This window comes from Pelobates fuscus, chromosome 7 (assembly GCF_036172605.1).
Source record: "Pelobates fuscus isolate aPelFus1 chromosome 7, aPelFus1.pri, whole genome shotgun sequence".
Lineage (NCBI taxonomy): Eukaryota > Metazoa > Chordata > Amphibia > Anura > Pelobatidae > Pelobates > Pelobates fuscus.
In genome coordinates this window covers 156,891,006-156,910,392 of record NC_086323.1, presented here as the reverse complement: position 1 = coordinate 156,910,392, position 19,387 = coordinate 156,891,006, and the positions used below count along the sequence as shown (strand labels likewise).

The 19,387-nt window shown below is 43.3% G+C and overlaps 1 protein-coding gene across 3 annotated transcripts in view; it reads left to right on the top strand.

Moving 5' to 3' along the window:
• Nucleotides 1-19,387, top strand: part of PTPRG (protein tyrosine phosphatase receptor type G) — a 486,380-nt gene that overhangs the window by 264,416 nt on the left and 202,577 nt on the right. The gene's annotated exons all lie outside the window — the stretch shown is intronic.

Below are 19,387 nucleotides of genomic sequence, written 5' to 3'. Positions count from 1 at the left end.
TTGGGAATCAGAGCGTTAAAAAATGTATTGGGGAGTGATTCTTGTTACGTCGTTTGACTTTTTCACCTTGATGAAATGCAGTTTGGTGAGAGCGCATTCTCCTGTCCTTTGGTACTTCTGTTTAATAGTCTACACCATTCAGAACAAACACAGAAAGAATTGGAGCAGAAACTCACTTTTTCAAGCTGTCTGGCAGCAATGGGGTGCATGGCTTGGTGGGTTAATATGGAAATTCCTTTCACCTAATTTCTCCCATGCCACCTCTTTGTGGCCAATTTTGTGTTCTCAAGTGGCTGACTGCTAGAATGTTCTTCTCAATTAGAAAAAACACTATATATCGCAGCCATAGAGCTCACAGGATGCCATTGAACTGCAACTTATGTATCTATTCACTGCACTGAATATACATGGATGACATGGTGTTGTTTTGTGTCTTTGTGTATATATGTTTTTTTTTGTGTATGCATAGTCTTTGTTTTGGTTTTTATGTTCCTCCCGGCTAAAAAAAAAAAAAAAAAGAAAGAAATAAAGTTAAAACTTACCTCCAATCCTATGCAGAGGCCAAGTTCCTTTAGCAGCTCAATCCTCTTCTGGTGACCATACCTCCAATTGTCCCTATTAAGGAGGGGCAGTCCCTATTTTGTGCTCAAATACCTCTGCCCCTCATTTCTGTCCTATTGCCCCTCTTTTGTAGAAGCTCCATATTGTTAGTGTCTGAACGTGTATCAGAGCTCTGGAGCAATAATACTCACCGTAAGGTCTTTTTAAATCACACTTAATGTATTTTAGAAATAAGTCTGTGTCAATAAGAGACAATGTTCTTGTTCTAAATTACATTTTAGTTGCAACTATTGTTGCCTAAAATGTCTCAAAACAGCTTCGCCCCTGATCACACCCACAGTTCCAGCCCTAAAATTAAAGTGTTCCTCGTTGTCCATTTTACATTTTGTTGACGTATTCCAGATGGAAATATACCCAACAAAAATATTACAAGATATATGTAAAGTGACAGTCAGCCGTTAACAATATTTCCATGGTTACAAACATAAAACTAATTTTGATTCATACAGTGATATACAGGATAATATTTAGTCTTGTAGAAAATCCTTATACAGCGCAGAGGAACATCCCTTGCAGGTTTTCTTATACAGTGTTGCATAGAAGAGCGCATGCATGAGTGCAATGTTGAACCAAGACTTCAGAATAATATTTTGACTGGCTGCTAACATTACATGTGTGTAAATGATCTCTGGTCATCTTTTCCTTCTGATGTGTTTAGTTTAGTATCCTTAAAGGAACACTATAGGGTCAGGAACACAAACCTATATTTCTGACCCTATAGTGTTAAAGCCACCATCTAGCCCTCCTGGCCCTCTCTTGCCTCCCTAAATATAGTAAAATCATACTTGTATTCAAGCCTGAAGCCGCTGGCTCTGCCCCTGTCTGCCTTAGACCTGCAAGCTGTCTGCTGACATTATCAGAAGTGTTGTTCTGAACTAGTCAGTGCTTCCCCATAGGATTGGTGGAGACTGTCAGTGAGGCAGATCAGGGGCAGATCCAGCACAATTCAAACATAGCCCTGGCCAATCAGCATCTCCTCTTGAGGAAAGTTCAATGTCTGCATGCAGAGGGTGGGGATACTGAATGTTGTTATGAATACTAGGCAGCCATGACCCAGTAAGGATCTCTAACAGCCATCTGAGGAGTGGCCAGTGAAGTTATTGTGGTGGAATCTCGGTAAAAATAAATTTAGTAGGCCTAGATTACCACGTGGCATGTGTACGTGCATATACTGGTGTATCGGTCGGTTGGTTGCACGTGGCAAAGATACAATCAGTAGTGTACGGAGCATGTGCGAGAATACCGGATGTAGTATTCCCCTCCTCCATTGTGCTGGGTAAGCCATGCGGTCAAACAGGAAGTTAGTTCTTGTTTGTTTGATTGGGTAAGAGAATGTGTGGGTGGAGCTACTTATGGGTGGAGTTACATGCTTATATAAGGAGCCTACACTATTGTCCGGGGCTCAGAACTTGTTTTTTGGTGACATTAGTCCCTCTGAGTCCCGATCGGTGAACCGAATAAAGAATCTCTTCCTTCCTGAAGAAACCTGTGTCCATCTCTCTGTGCTTGGCTTCCGTCCGTTTCTCCGGTATCATTATCACTAGGCTGTAATGTAAACACGGCATTTTCTCTGAAAAGACAGTATTTACAGCAAAAAGCCTGAATGGTATGATCCTATTTACCAGAACAAATACAATAAGCTGTAGTTGTTCTGGTGACTATAGTGTCCCTTTAACTTGTATACATTCAGGTGACTGCTGTGTTGACCTACTTTTTAATTTGTTTCTATTTGACCGAAAATTGAAAAAAAATAAAAAATCAAGGTTAATGCAGCTGTAAGGTGCAATGCATAATGATCTATTTAGTCTATAATTAAAATGCAAGGAATTGTTATATTAATGATTTCCGTTAATGGACAGAAAAATGAAAGTGAATTCTATGCTGCTATATGAAGCAGTGTTTGACTTCTCGAACACATTACTAATTCATTTATTTCCCACCTACTGACTTTGCTGAAAGGAACAAGTCACTTTGGAATTTTCTTGTTAAAGATGATGTTTGGAATGATTTGAGAGGGGTTTTCAAGGGACAACATAGTTTATTTAAAACTCTGTTTTAGCTTTGCTACTTTCCCACACTGTCACTTGGTTTCTATCCCCCAAGCGTGTCTTCCTATTATATTATTATACTCCACTTCCTGTGTAGACTGTAAGCATTTTTGAGCAGGGTTTGCTCATCAACCTATCATTTCCAACAACTTTTGTAATAGTTTGTCATTGTTTAACTCCTCCATTTATAACATTGCAAAGCAATGAGGATTAAGATGCCAGTAATAATAATATAGACCCTAAACAGTTGCTGTCTTGTAGTATGTGCATTGTACGCTTTTAACCTTCTAAGAACCAATTCCATGAAATTGCAACATTGGCCTTAATGGAGCAATCCATGAACAATAACTACTACAGTTAACTGTATTGGTTATGATGTCAGGAGTGCACTGGTGCCCCCTATTATAAGAAGTAAACTAGTTATAGAATGATTTGACTTCTATCTTGGGTGCACCAGGTATTGCTCCCGGTCTCCACCAAGTCCTGTGCAGTGCTAGACGCTCTTAGTGAAGACTGGCTGTGCAAGACTTAGCTCATTAAATGAGGGCGATCATTTTCAGATGAGCTAGTCACTGCAGGACTTCGCTCAGGAGAACTAATAGGAGCTTCTGCTTAGGATCATCTGGCTTTCCATAGAAAGTATTGAAGATGGGCAGCTGCATCCATCAGCCACATGTCACAGTAGGGGGAGGGGTGGGGGGGTTTGTGGTTTTAGTTCATAGGAGTGAAATGCTTTGTGTCCTTTTTTTTTTTTTTTTTTTTTTTTACAAAAAGTAAAAATTTCAATAGAAATCAGCACTTTTATACTTTAGCCTTTTACATCCCACTGGCTTTCAAACAGACAACCGGTCTTCTTACTTCCTGGTTTAGTTACTCACTGGAGCTAAACGCAAGAAGCAGACAGTTGCTCTGAGCACCTGCATTGAAAGAAACTTCTTATTGAGCTGCATAGGAAAGTCTGTGATTGGACAGCCACAGGAAGTCTGGGCTGGGAAAGCTTGAAATCAGAGATCTGCTGCTTTTGCGAACAATTTTATATATTCCCCCAATGGAAACTATACATAACTAAATGCATGCATGTTTTAATTGGGGTGTATATCTACCAAATACAGATTTTTTTTTTTTTTTTTTTTTGTGTGTAGTGGACAGTGGAATGTCCTTTTAATCTAGCCGGATACAATAAATGGATCAAAATCATACATAATGAATTAATTACTCTGCTGGTAACAGATATTCCAAGGTAATGAGGTATATGTTTCTAAAGCTATATTTAGTTGTAAAGTGTTATATTGCACTTAATAGGTGACATAACAGCTTTACATTTGCAGTTTGCACCTGCATGATGTTAACATGTAGGTGTGAATGTTTCCAGTTCTGCTGAATGGGATAGTCCACCACAATGCGCTGAACATCAGTTTAAAAAGAGAGAGATGTTTACGTTTTTAGATTTGTCTGGGCATCATCATGCTCCCACATACAAGATCTGTTATGCACACATGCCTAACAAGCCATATTGACGCTCACATACTGTGTGAGTGTATTTGTGTGAATACATAAGGGCATTGGTTATGAATGTCGTGTTTGTGTGGCATTTCTATGTGCCCTGTATTTTTTTTGTCTGTCCCGGCTGGTGTCCTGCCTAATTTAATAACATTTTATTTATTAACAATCTCTGTTTACTTTGCCCTCTTGTGTCAACGCATCTTTCGAATTTATTTTTTTATGTTGCGCTCCGTTTCTGAAATGTGAAATATAAAATTACACACTGTAATAAACATTACCCCCACCCCCCAAAACAGGGCACTTACAACTTAGGGAGAACTAAACACATTTCTTCTCATATTCCCTGGCTGTGCTACTTTCAGTGTGATGCAATATGCTACCTCTTTAAGAGACCTATTGATGCACCATAACTACTAAATCACACTGTAGTCATTATGGTGCCGAAAGTGCTCCCCCACTCATGTAAGTGGTGGTTTGACTTCTTACCTGGGGTACTCAAGGTGCCGCTCCTTGCATTTTTGCAGCCAAAAGCTCCTTTCATTGAGCTTAAGCTACTTTTTGACTCCTGGAACCATAACCACAAAATTATTCTCTTTCACAGAAAAGTGACCGTTTCCCCTTAAATATTTTCCTAGGTAAAAACTATTAAATAAATATACTTGTGCTAAATCCTCTGTTCTTTCTCTGTCTTGAACAGAAAAGTACATGTGTAAGAAGCTCCCAATTGTCTCGCTTTTGGCAGACTGTCCCTGTAGCCGTGCTCCCTGTACCCCAGTGGGGTACCACCGCCAAAGACAGCTTCCTAGCTGGAACCGGGAAAAACCTCAGCGCTTCTGCCCTAGTCGCCGTAACTGGGGTCGTCCTGGAGCCTCTCGTCCTGGAACAGGATAGGGGACTAGCTCTATTCCCTCCCAGGGACTAGACAACACACAGTCCTGGGAGTTCTAGTCCTTACAAGGACTATCCCTGTATCCTCCAAGAGCTGGAACCAGGTGCTGAGTAAATAACCCCACAAATAATAGATTTTCAAATAGCCCTGATCTGAGTGCCCAAGTTATCCAAATAGCGCTCAGATCCATGCAGTGTAGGGGAAATGCCACTGTGTTAAAGTTCTGACCAGCCGAACATGTGGTCCTATGTCTAAAATAGTTCCAGGGCGTTTGGTGCTTTTGCCGGTCAACTTTCGGGAGCTCCTGCGGCCGCAATACGGGGTGTTCCACCTGGCTCTTAGGTAACGTTTGTTCCTCTTAGTCTCAGACACCTTCCCTCCAAAAAGTGCTCCCCCCATATTTAAATTTTCCCCACCCCTTCCTGTCAAGGCCACACTTTGACTGACAGACACTTTCTTATTGATGCACTCACTGACATACTCACTAAAAGATAGTCATTGGCACACATACTGTTTAACCAGCACACACTTTCACTGGCAGACAGACACACACTCACTGACAGATACACACACTCATATACACTGACAAACTGACATACACACTTACTGATTTGACACCTCTGACAGATTCACACTATTACTCAGACACTGACAGACGCACACACTCATTGACACACACATTCATATACACTGACAATGACATACAAACACACTCTGACAGACTCACACTCTGACAGAAGCACACTCACTGGCAGATACACTTACAGACACACACACATTTCCCCCAACACAAACATGTATATTTTTTTTATTTAATTTAATTCCACCCAGCCTCCCTGGGAGAGCTGATATGGATTACTTAACTGCGGTCCAGTGGGGCTGCTGCGCGGGCAGATAGGGGGCAAACGGGCAGAGTAGGCGGCGAGGGAGCACTAATCTTCATGATGAAGATTGTGATGCCGGTAGCTGGTAAAAACTGCCACCCGCTTTGGGGCGGTGAAGGTGTGGGGAGGCTCAAAAGTGGCCAGCCAGCCAGCTCTTGAGCCCCCCAGGACATGAGGCAAACAAGGCATCCGCGTGGGCATTTGGGGGCGGCTTTGTTTGCCGCCCTCTGCAAAGTTCCGCCCATGAAAGTGTAAGATAGTGTAAGATACATCACTGTCTAAAACACCGCACAGATACAGGACACTGAGAAGTATCCCTGGACAGCAGAGTAAGAGTACATCATTAGACGTGCTTGTGCTGTGCAGTGGACACGAGTACTATGCAAAGAGCTCTTCAGCAGTGCTCTCTTCATAGTCCTGTATGTCAAGGGCTAGGCAGGAGGCAGTCTATCCGTATACTTATACGCATGATGCCAGATTGACACCCTACCAAGATGGGCCTGCCTGTCATGGGTGTTGACACCCCCTTGATGGCCAGCCCACCTATCCCGATTCCATATCTCTCAATGTTCGGTGGCATGTACGAACACTGATTCTTTACCTCATATCTCCAATGTGGCTATTGACGCCCTATAGCTTGATCCACTGAAACAAAATGAAGATCTGTCACTAATCTGGAATTTAAACCATTGAACAAAACGTTGAAAATCACCTGTAACTAATGGTAGCCTTTTTTTTATTTGATTTTTTCATAAGATGCTCCATTTTTCTTTCAAATTTAAATGAAAGATTTTGCAGATAATATTATAAATCCAGTTCAGACAAAGCAAAGCCATGGTAAGTATTACAAGTGAATACTAATTTTCTCTTTGCTGTTTGCCAGGTACAAAAGAGAGGGGATATAGCAATGACTGAGTAGTTAAAATGGAGGTGCCCAGAAGCAGGGTAAAGAAGTGTGGATTGCTAAATGTAACTCTTTGGTTCACACCTTGCAAATATATACATATATCTACTTAAATTTAATATTAAAAAAATATATAAATACTGACTTCACCAATAACAAGGCTGACATCTGATTTCTGAGGACGTATTTGCATATTTTAATAAACCTTGTTTTCCCTAACAAGTCTAAAACATGTTTTATTCATTGTGAGATACCATTTTCAATGCTTCTTGTGAATCCAAGGTTTCTAAATTTCAAGTGCTTAGATTGCAGGCTTGCATGATTAATTTCATTTTTTTACGGTAATGGTGGAAATGAATCCAATTGGTTTTCCAAATGACTAATTGCCGAATGACGTATACAGTTATTCAAGTGCACACATTTTTTACCAGAATATCACTGGTTGATTGTCCTCCGTTGTAATCAATAGTGCTAGGTTTGGGAAAAAGCCAGAGTTATCAATTTAAAAGTTGTGTTTTTTTTTTCTTCTGTATTCTTTGATCTGGTCCTATTCTCATTGACATTTCCAAGTTAAGATAGTGGAAATATTAACAATCACATACGAATCTTTTAAAGGAACACACTACAGCCCATTGTAAACAGACAGAATGCTAATGCTGTGACCTCTTACCTGGGATGCACCAAGCATTGCTCTAAGCCTCCTCTCAACAGTCAGAAGTTTCTAAGCAGGAGCTGCTAGCTCTCCTGTTAGCTATTGTGAGCTAAACCCTGCTGTGCAGAGACAGCTCATTAGCTGAACACATCAGCTTTTTGTGATGCAACGATGAGCAATGTTCTGCACCACCAGCTCAGGCAAGTAGCATTCAGCTGTTGCTGAGGTTGTATTGGAGACAAGTAGGGTGTTTGTAGCTTTTACATAAATAATAGGGATAAGGTTCCCTTCAAACCAGTCATCCCCATGCGTGAGTGACATGGGCAAGGTGGGAATATGTAATGGCATATCTTCATCTCTCTATTAGAGTAGGGATCATCAAGTTTTCTTTGGGCTCGAGTCCCAAGTGTTTCTGGAACCTAGCAACGCCCCTAGTAACAGAGGTTGTGATGCATTGAAGTGTGTTGCCCAAAAGAGTGTCACTACTGACAATTGAAGATTATATTAGCTTTAGTGTACTAATAATCTTAATTTTAGTAATGACAGGAGGCGAATATTTGCATATCTTTCTTTACTGAAAACTCCAGCAGCATAGAAACAGTAACAACCAATGAGAAAAAAGATATGCTGCCCATAAAAGGGTCTGTCTATGACATCATTTCCTCTTTCTTTGAGGCGAAAAGGTAACAGTCAATACATAAAACATCAAAATAAGATTAATAATTCAACAACATATAGCGAAGATGAACTTTGGTAGGTCCAAGATGTGACGGAGTGGAAGATGATACTTCGTCCCATAAAGTGGATATTCACGCTGAAAGAAAAAGAAAAAGGTGAAAGGTTTCTGGCGTGGCAGCGTGTCCGCATATCATAACCATTGATAACTGAACGGTAACCTATAGTAAGATGTGTAGTCTTATACTAAACATAGAACATCAAAACCAGAAACGTGAAAAGCAATACAATCAAGTCAAATGAAAAACTGATAATTTACTTATACTTCATGCCTAATACCAACAAAGTAAGTCATATGCTAACATATACAACAAGAACCTGCATGCTTACCTGAGCACTAGGACTCAATCCTGAGAAACTAAATAATCTGAGGGGGGAAAAAACAAACCCTAGGGCGGGAAATATTCGCCTCCTGTCATTACTAAAATTAAGATTATTAGTACACTAAAGCTAATATAATCTTCAATTTTACCACATGACAGGAGGCTTCATATTTGCATTTTTAAAGCTTAGGTCGAACTAGTGTGAAGGAGGCATGTGAAATTTGGCGGAAATAGAAAGTACGAAACGTACTTTCCCTAGACCAGTCCGCACACCGCATAATGTCGGCTAGGGAGGCGCCTGCCAAGAACGCTTGGGACGCTGCCGCCCCTCTGACCGAGTGCGCTCCAAAGCTAGATTCGATTCCTGCCAACTGAAGTAACCATCGAACCCATCTGGCCAAGGTTGTCGCAGACACTGGGCCGTGAGGCGTCACGTAGGAGATCAGCAGCTGGCCCGACAAGGAGCGTCGGAGGGCGGCTGTGATTTCTACGTATCTCCTAAGTGTCTTGACAACGCACAGCTTGGAGTCCGATTCGAAGTAAGGGTAAGACACAGAGGACGAATCTGATTTAGTCCGTCTTGCGATGGAAAAAGTGACTCCCTCAGGAGTGAGAGAGAAACCGTCCACGTCAAAAGCTCTAATGTCAGACACCCGTCGGAAAGAGACGAGGCATAACAGTAAGGCCAATTTGGCTGAGAGTTGTTTCAGCGATAGCGCTGGGTTGTCTGGCCAACCCCGAAGGAAATCCAGCACTCCACTCACTTGCCAGAGATTGGCATATTTGGGTGCAGGTGGTCTCGTCAGTCTGGCGCCCCGCAGTAGGCGACATACCAGCGGGTCCTGACCCACCGGTCTGCCTTGTACTGGGACGTGCGCCGCTGAAATGGCCGATCTGATCACGTTGAGGGATCTATATGATCGACCCGTCGAGAAAAGATGAGCAAGGTAATTGAGTATTAATGGGACAGGGGCAGTAAAGGGATCGGAATCCCTTTCCATGCACCAATCACTCCAGGCTGACCAGGCGGAGATGTAACATCTCCTGGTGCCCGGGGCCCATGAGTCCCATAGGAGATCTTTAGTAGATTGCGATAGGCCGTGGACCGACCAGGAGCCCCTGAAATCGTCCAGGCCACCAGTTCCAGACGTCCTTCCAGGACGAGGGGGTGAGGTTCCCCTCGCGGTCCCGACAGGAGGAGTGGAAAGGTAGGAAGTAGGACAGGGTTGTCGTGGGACATCTCCAGGAGATCCGGAAACCACGGTTGACTCTGCCAGAGAGGTAGTATGAGGAGGAGCGATATCCTGTGGGTGCGTAAGTACCGTAGAACCCGTGGGATCATTGAAAATGGAGGGAAGGCGTAGGCCCCGTGAGGGGGCCAGTCTTGAAGAAAAGCATCCGCTGCTTCGCCCATCGGGTCCGGAAGCCAGCTGTAGTATCTCCGTAGCTGGTGGTTGGTCCTTGAGGCGAACAAGTCTATTGATAGCGGGCCCATCTGGTGTCGTATTGCCTGAAATACCTCCCTGTTGAGTGTCCAATCGCTGGTGTCTCTCCAGTGTCGGGAGAACCAATCCGCCGTCAGGTTGGAGACCCCTGGGAGATATTCCGCCTGTAACGTGATGTTCTTCCGTATGCAGAAGCTGTAGATGTCCTTCGTGGCTTCGGTCAGGTCTTTGGACCTCGCTCCGCCCAGGCGGTTGATGTATTGCACCGCTGAGATGTTGTCCATGCGGAGTAGGATGCAGCAGTTCGATTTGTCCTTGGCCAGGCTGCGTAATGCGAAGGAGCCCGCAATCAACTCCAGGCAATTGATGTGGAGATCGGTCTCCTCTTCCTGCCATGGGCCCCCCGTGGAGGCCTCTGAGCAGTGGGCGCCCCATCCCCATAAACTGGCGTCCGATTCCACGACGAAGTCCGGGGAGGGGCCGAAGATCGCCTTGCCGTTCCAGGCTTGTATGTGTAGTAACCACCATCTCAGCTCTGATCTCACCTCCCGAGTGAGTGGGATCCAATGGTCGTAGGAATGTCCGGTGCGCAGGTATCCCGCTTTCAGCCGTTGCATGGCCCTGTAATGTAGAGGGCCCGGGAATATCGCCTGAATGGATGAGGACAGGAGTCCTACAATCCGAGCGAGCATCCTGAGCGGTATTGAGTCCATCCTCAAGACTCGCCTGATTTCTTTTCTTATAGAGGTAATCTTTTTCGAGGGAAGGCGTAGTACGCATTCCCTCGAATCGATGTCGAAACCCAGGAACTGTACCGACTGGGATGGAGAGAGAGACGACTTTTGTCTGTTCACCACGAATCCCAAGGATTCCAGTAAGTGAACTACAAATCTCGTCTGCGATCGTAGCCTGGACGCGGATTTGCAGAAGATCAGCAAATCGTCCAAGTATACGAGACAGCGTATGCCCTTCGTACGGATGCGAGCCATCACCGGTCTCAACAGCTTCGTGAAGCACCACGGAGCCGAGCTGAGGCCGAACGGCAGGCAAGTGAACTGGCATACCCGTCCTCTCCATCTGAAGCGGAGAAATTGACGGTAATCTCTGTCCACGGGAACCGTGAGATACGCGTCCTTGAGGTCCAGGCGTGTAAACCAGTCGTTCTTGACGAGAAGGTCTTGTAGAAGATGGATACCCTCCATCTTGAAGTGTCTGTAGACCACAAAGGCGTTCAGTTGTCGGAGGTTGATAACCGGTCGATACTCGCCTGTCTTTTTCTTGACCAGGAAAATATTGCTTATAAAGCCTCCCCCATCTGGCGCGTATTGAATTGCGCCCTTCTCGAAGAGCGTGTGAATCTCTTCGTCCACCAGTCTTGATCAGCGCCGATCGGCGTCTCTCAACGCACAGTGCAGCATTAGCGTTGCCCAGTAGGCAAATTGCGCGTTGGGCCCACTCGCGTATGGCATGAGGGTCTAGCTGCGAGTCCTGGTTGAGGGCCAGGTCAGCGAGATACAGCATCTTGGCTATGGGGCCTAGCAGATCTAGCACCTTGTCTTGTGCCGCCTTCATGCCCTTTTCCACCCCTTTGCGCGGGTCTCTGCCCGAACGTGACATAAACACTACCATAGTGTCATCAAATTCTGGCGTCAGTGCCACTTTGTCGGGGATCAGCGGCCTAGGGCATTCGGCCCGGAGGCGCGTCCGTACCTCCTTTTCCAGTGGCTTGCGCAGCCAGTAATGAATGAATTTTGCCAGGTGTTCCGGCAGTGTCCATTCCGAGGACCGAGGGTGTCGGATGGTACGCGGGTCAAATAACAGTATCCCCTGGTCATCCATAAAGACCCCATCACCGGGCGGCCCGGTGGGGCGGTCGTCGTCATCATCCTTGGCTAGGAAGGTCTCCTTGACGTAAGTGGAAGAAGTGGGTGGTAGGTCTTGCCACTCCTCGTCGTCTGAGGGTGAGCCGTCCCTTTGCCACTCGTCCACCACATTCAGGGGGTGTGGGCCATAGGTCTCGTCTTCGTCCGAGGACAGGGGTGCGAAGGGTGCGGGTTGTCGGTCCGCGCTCTTCACCCGCTTGACGGGTATCTTGCCTCTCGCTTTGGCGGAGGGGGGGCTTGAAGCCTTTCTGTGCCTTTTGGTCTTGGGCCCTTCGGAGCCCGAGGCATCCGTGCGTTCCGGCGGACTAGTGTCGCCTTGATTGTGGGGGAGGGCTCGCAAGAGGGCCTTTTCTACAGAAGCCGCCACGGCGGCATTGATCATGGCCTGAAAGTCTGGGTTATTTTGGGTATCCTCCATGATCCGAGGTATCTGTGACCTGTGGGATGAGAGCGAGTTTCAATGGAAATTCGTGGAGGTTTAACGAATTGGCAAAAAATTTTTATATATCAGCTCCCGCCACAACCGGAGTAACCCGGTGTAGGGGTATATGTATAGAAGGCTCGATGCACGTAATATAATCAGGTAGGGCTGTAAATAGTAGTGAGGCCCTTGTGCATACGCTCGGGGTTTCACCCCGGGTGGTGTGCCGTGGAAACCAGAGGACACCCACATCAACCAAAACAAGGTGGGCTGTAGCGCCCTGCATGCGTATCTGGGGGGTCACCCCAGGTGGTGTGCCATGCAAAAATACCCAGAGGACACCCACATAAATTTCACCCTTAGGTGCAGTAATGAATATGACCCTATGCAGGGTAAGTATATGAAAATTACCCTGAACGGGTAAGGAAATTCCAGCAAAATCCCTTGAGGGATGTAAATATAGGTATATGTCACTTTAAATTGTTTTGTCCTGTCAGTGCAAGGACTATGTGAGCTGTATACAATGAGCCTTCAAATACATATATGTATCATTGCATGCATTTATTCTTGCCTATGGAGGCAGATACACAGGAAAAAACACTGTAGAAAATCTTCTACCCTCTAGGGTAGTAGAGAGTGATCCTCCCCTGCCTGAACGAAGGAGGCTAGGGGAGAAGGCGGGGAGAGCACCCCTGAGGGCAAACCCCGATAGTGGCAGCGGTCGGGTGAGTACCGGACCGCCGTTTAGGTGAGAGACGGCCGCCGCGGATCTCGCGATAGCCGCGAGATCCAAGATGGCCGCCGGCCGCGTGAGGAGAAAGCTCCCGCTCGCGGCCGCGAGCGAGATGCCGAACGCGGCAAAACACAGGTGAAATACTGCAGAACCCCGGCTACCCTCCACCCGTCCCCACGAGCCCCTGTAAGACAGTGAAAACAGGTCCGCGCGGCGGGCGAGGCACAGAGAAAGGCCGCGCCGCCCGCGGACCGCAGAGAGGGAAAGACTTCAAATAAAACAGGGACAGTTGCAAACAGAGAGGGGAAAAAACGGGTACAAGTAGTCAGGGTAATAATGTGTGATAGAAGCTAACATAAACAAGTACACATTAATGATTATCAATCAGATTAAACGCAATGAAGTAGTAGGAGAAAAATACTCTGACCTGTTGATGGCTGGAGCAGCAAAGAAAGAGGAAATGATGTCATAGACAGACCCTTTTATGGGCAGCATATCTTTTTTCTCATTGGTTGTTACTGTTTCTATGCTGCTGGAGTTTTCAGTAAAGAAAGATATGCAAATATGAAGCCTCCTGTCATGTGGTAAAATTATACATGCCTCCCAACCATTCCGAATTCAGCGGGACATTCCAATTTCCGGGTCCTGTCCCACCATTGTTCCCTGGTATCTTGCTTTTGTGGACACTAGGGAACTGTCCCAAACATTTTGATTAAAGTACTAGGACCCTTCAAAGAGCAATTAAGCAGGGCTCCCTGGACAATTATCTGACCTGTAATTAACTGGCTGACCTGCTCTCTTGCCCGGCAGGTCTGCCCATTTGGGGGCGGAGTCAGTAACACCATTACATCAATGTACAGCCCCCTTTACCTCATTCCCACTGGACGCCTAAAGTATGCATATATATATGAGGTGTACAACCAAAAGCAATATGGGGATACAGCTATAAATCTACCAAAAAATGTATATACAATCGTGTAGTATTGTTAAAACATTGCAAGCAAGTTCAGATACACTTAACTTAGAGCATGCCATATTGTTTATATTTTGTGAGTGCATTTAAACATGCTTGCAATGTACATGAGGCAGTGCGTTCCTATGAGGAGGGCATACCACGCTCTTGGAGCTCGCTGCACATGCATATTAGGTCCTCCCGTCTGATGTCAGAGGAGGTGGACTGCAACCCAGCTCAGGAATCTGGTATGTGACCAAAAGATTTTTAATCCTTTAAGTGCTAAGAGGGGGAGAGGGAGGGAGTGGGTGGGGTAGGGGAAATGGGGGACCGGAGGGCACTATAGGAATACAGATTTGTCAGTACAGAGCGCCTTTTTAAGCAATAGCTGAATGTCTTGAGAGTATTTTGCGCAGTGCTCAGATGCCCTAATGATGTGCTCTGGCTGCAATTTTGGGGACCAAATCCTGGATTATGGGAAAAGAGCCCAAACCAGGATTGTTCTGCTTGATCTGGACTTGTTTGCATATTTACATGTTAAAACTAAACTGTTTTTCTTGTATAAATCTATGGAGAAAAAAGTAAAATTCTTTTATTTTTGGTTAATGCTAAAAACTTTACTGTAAAGGAGTAGAAGAAACGTGTTTTAAGGGTTAATCAAAATGTTCTAAATCACATGGTCTAAAGCCTGGGGTTCTCTTCTTCCTTTAAATTCTTAATTTTCTCAGCCATCACATTAATCAATGAAATACCGAACACTTTTCCATCAAGTGCCAATGTACTAGAGCGCCCAATGTGAAATAAGTTAATTTGAAAATAATGAAATGAGACTGTTCACATTGAAATTATTGAACTCCAATGATTCTCTGCAGCTCAGGTGCAATAAATCCCATTTTACAAGGCCATATAGCGACCGTAAGGGATATAAACCATGCAATGTTTACAAGAACACACAGCATCCCTAAATGGCTGTACGCTGATACAATTAAAATTAATGCCTCCTTTTATTTTTCTTTGTTTAAGTGAGAAACTATTACTTAACAAGTGAAAAAGTGACTATAATTGGAGGAAAACGTACGCCTTTGACATTCCGTATAAGATTAGAAAAGCAGAGAAAATATATTAAAAAAAGTATTTTTTGGGGGTGTGCAAATTTAGACTCAAGGGTGCAACTGTTAAGTGATTAAGGGGGTTGTACACAAAGCCTTAGGATATTTTAATTTTTTTATTTATTTTTTATTTAAAACTCCAGCCTGCTTGGTGTAACTGACAGCGCTGGGAAGGAGTGCTCTCAACATTTGATGTGAATTTCCATACTTTTTTTTAGCATGCTTGTGTATGTTTGCAGAAAAAAACAGTTACAAAGCTGCAGGTTAATATACAAAAATCTAGCTTGAAATAAAGCACTTGATATACACTTGTATCTGAATTTCGTCAATCTTTTCTCATTAATTGCCCTTCAGGCCATGGGATGCAGTACACTTCTCCAAGCCACCACAGAGTATTACTAAAAAAAAAAAAAAAAAAAAGCCCACAAGCAAAAGCTGCAGATATCTTGTCTAATGCCTTTGTTAGCCCTCCCCTTCTAACTCCTCCCAGAGTTTGTGACTGTCCAATCACAGAATTTCCAATGCAGTTCAATAAGAAGTCTTTGCAAGGCAGGGCATCTGAGCAAGTGCTGCCTCTTGAGATTAGCTCCACTGAGCTAACTTAACCAGGAAGTAACAGGACCTGTTGTCTGCTTGAAACCCAGTGGTGTAACAAGATAAACTTATAAAAGTGCCAATTTTTTTTTTTTATTTTTTATTCTTTATTTTTGGTTGTGCATGGGTAACAAAACATCATGCGATGCCACAACAGCATACGTAAGCACAATTATATCACAATGAGTCACAAAAATGGCATTTAAGTAGCGGCACCTTTTTGAGATGTAGGCATGAGAGGCAGGTGTAGTTAGCTATGTCAGTGGTGCGACAACATGAATACATGAACTTTAACAGGCTCGTGCTGACATTATGCTTGGCTGCAATTACATGGTTACAAAATAAATGCAATGAACTAAAGCTCAGCCTGCTTGCCACGACAGCCATGGGAAGTTATCTAGAGTAAGCAGTAAGTGGTCCCCTGGTGGAAGGCCACCCCGTCGAGACATTGGGGTTCAATTTCTTCTTCTTTTGGTCAGCCTACCTTTTATAATGGGTTTTTGCAGTTAATTTTTTATTAGTCATCTTGACAAGGTTGGCAAAATATCAGGTAGATTCGAGCTTACTCATCAGTCTTATGGAATGCGAGACACATAGATACTGGAACACAGGCGGTGTGTTTGTACCACCTTTATTCATCTAATGGGTGGCATTTATTACTCCTTGTCAGGGGTTGTGTGTTGTAAAATTGAATTGTACCTGCATCATCTAGTTACCAATAGGGCATGCTGTACTGCCATGTAAGGTTACTGTGTAGAATAACCCTGGGGGGGGGGGGGGGGGGGGAGGAGGGCAGCAGGAAAGGGAGTAGGATGGGGAGGGGGGTTAGCAGGGGGCTAGATGGGAAGGGGGTAGAGAGAGGGTGTTACTTACCACAGCTGGGGGGGGGGGGGGTTGTGGGGGACACAGGTCCACGTGTTCGTTAAAAGTGCCAATTTCTATTGAAATCTGGACATATTCTAAACTCAGAAAGCATTTATTAAGCAATAAAGCTTTTTGTATCAAGAAGATTAACTCTTTGGTTTTATTTTTGAGCTATGGTCCTAATTAACAGTGGCAGGAAATACATTTTCTGTAAGAAAAAAAGTGTCAGAAAAAGAAAAACTCATAAACTGTGGTGCTGAAAAAAAAAATGGTATACTTTCAAAAATACCCATAAGGGCACCAAAAAAAAAAATACATAAAGCAACAGATGAGAAACCCCAACAAATTTACTAAACCCTCTTAAAATTTGCCAAAAATTAGACGTAAAATTGTCAGCAAGACTTTCATAAATCTCACCAATTGTTTACTAGAAGTAACCAATCCTTTATTATGGAGTTCTCAAGCTAAGGAGTAGATTGAATTTCTATTAAATGCTACTGAATCCTGGTGTAAACAAAGAGTATGCAAGAGGCCAATGAGCTGCTAGATCATTCACAGAACACACCAAATACAGTACCTGTTCAAACTTCAAGGTCTTAGGCTTGATTTCCAAGCCTTTCATTTGTTTGCAATTATGACTCCTATATTCCATAACCATACATGAGCTACAAACAAAATATTAATATATTCTCCCTGCGTAAAAAACCCCAAAACATTATTAAAATTGAATTACTTTAACTACTGTTGTCAAACGAACTGTATTAATGCTAATCCCACTTCTAACCCTCCCTCAGACTGCTTTTAAGCCCATGCCTGTATTTAAATTACCTGTGAGCCACTAATTTTTACATACTGATGGGTCTTTTGACATTCTTGTATGGATCTGCAAGGCTTTTCTTAATTGACAAGACCTTCTGTAGATATGCTAATAGTCTATAAGGGATAAACATGAAATCAATTGGCACAAAACTTTGACATCTAGCTCATGCCTGGCTTGTCTACGAAGCCAAGCAAATCAATTATTTTCTAAAACCCTTTCGCCATGCCGCAGAGAGCTGTCACGTCACTGCCTGAATCTGGCAGCTTCCCATGTGAAATCATAATTTTCCACTGATTTGCAGCTATGGACCCAAACTCTCTGTTTATTAAAAATGTATTAATCTGGATTGTCATGAGACAAAAGCACTCGAGCTATACTAATTTGAAATCTAAAGACTTGAGCCCGATTTATTAATGAAAATGCAACGTATAAACCTTGTCCCAGAGTTTAGGCCCACAAGTAACATAGGATTTGCTGCTTTGTATCACATGAACAACTTGAGAAGGTGCAGGTGGCTTGGTCAATTTTTGTGGTCAATTTTATATAGCGTATGGGTTATCCAACTTCATTCTCAGGCCACATCAACTTTGCAGTTTATAAGAATCTGAGAAAGGAGTGCAAGGCTATTGGGCAGGAGGATGCGATAATCAATTTTGTAACACTTTTTCCAGTGTTGTAAGAGGCCGACGAAGGTCATTGACGAACTAGAGTTAGAGAGCAAGATGGTGTCACCTCCTGATCCACCACTTTGTAGTTCTTCCAAATAGTCAATAGACATACTTGGGGAAGATTAGGAGAAAAAAATGTACCTTGGGCTCTAAACAAAGTAATCCAATCAAGCAACTTCTTGCATGGCTTCCAAGTTTTCCTAGTTAGACCCAAATTCTTCTGTCCTTCTTTTCTCTCCTAATGTCCCTCTTTTCTAGGAGCTTCAAATTGTCAGTATAACAGAACTCCACAGCAATACTACTCTCAGTAATGTGCGTTTAAACAACAATAAATGTGTTAAGAAATCATTCTGTGTAATAAGATACCGTGTTCTTGTTCTAAATTAAATTTTAGTAGCGTGTATTGTTATGGTAAGTAACCTAAAATTTTGCACAACAGCCTGTCATGCCCCTAAAATGAAAATGCCCTTCTTTGTCCATTTTAAATGTTCTCGGTCACGTTTTAAATGTCTAGCATATCCCTGTGCTGCCCTAAGTTAAAAATAACCCTAACTTAAACCCTAGCTTATTTAATTGTTTTTTTTCCCCCCCAAGTGTTATCGTGTATTAGAAAAGCATAGTGGTATGCTGAGATTCTCAAAAGAGTTTACAAGCTGCTCAGTCTTCTTAATTATTGCTATTATTATGGCTCTAGAGTCAGGGGCATTATATTATAATATATACCTCACATCAGTCTCACATCTGTCTGTCGTGTACGTATTGGTGAGCTTATTTAAAATATAGTATTGTTTATTAATATAGAGTTTATTTCCTAAAATTAGAGTAAATGTGTGTTATTTATTTTTTTGTCAGTAGACGAAGATTGAAAGAACTCATCCTTGTGTCAGAATCCTATACAGAAGAATTCAATTTATTTTCTTTGTAGTGTAAAAAAATACATGTGCTTTGCCAATGGAGAACAGTGTGTGATAATGAGCTGGTTCCTGTGTTTATAAATCAACTGTCTGATTGTTGCATGTAGCGTAGGTGGTAGTAGATACACAAAGGTCCTTTTAAACGGATGGTTTTCCTTTTTCCTAACTTCTTAACACAAGTACCCCATCACTTTACATTAAGTGCCAAGTCTAATACGCCTGGAGGTTCCCAAAGCGAATAATACATGTTTGATATAAGTGCAATATTCCTTAAGTGTGCTGTGCTGTGTTAGTTATGCCAGCATACCATTCCTGTTCTCATGTTTTACATATTGTATAGCTTTTATATCTCTTACCTATTAAAGGTGACATCCTCTGTATGACTACACTACAAACATTGGACATGAATGATGATTTTCTTGTAT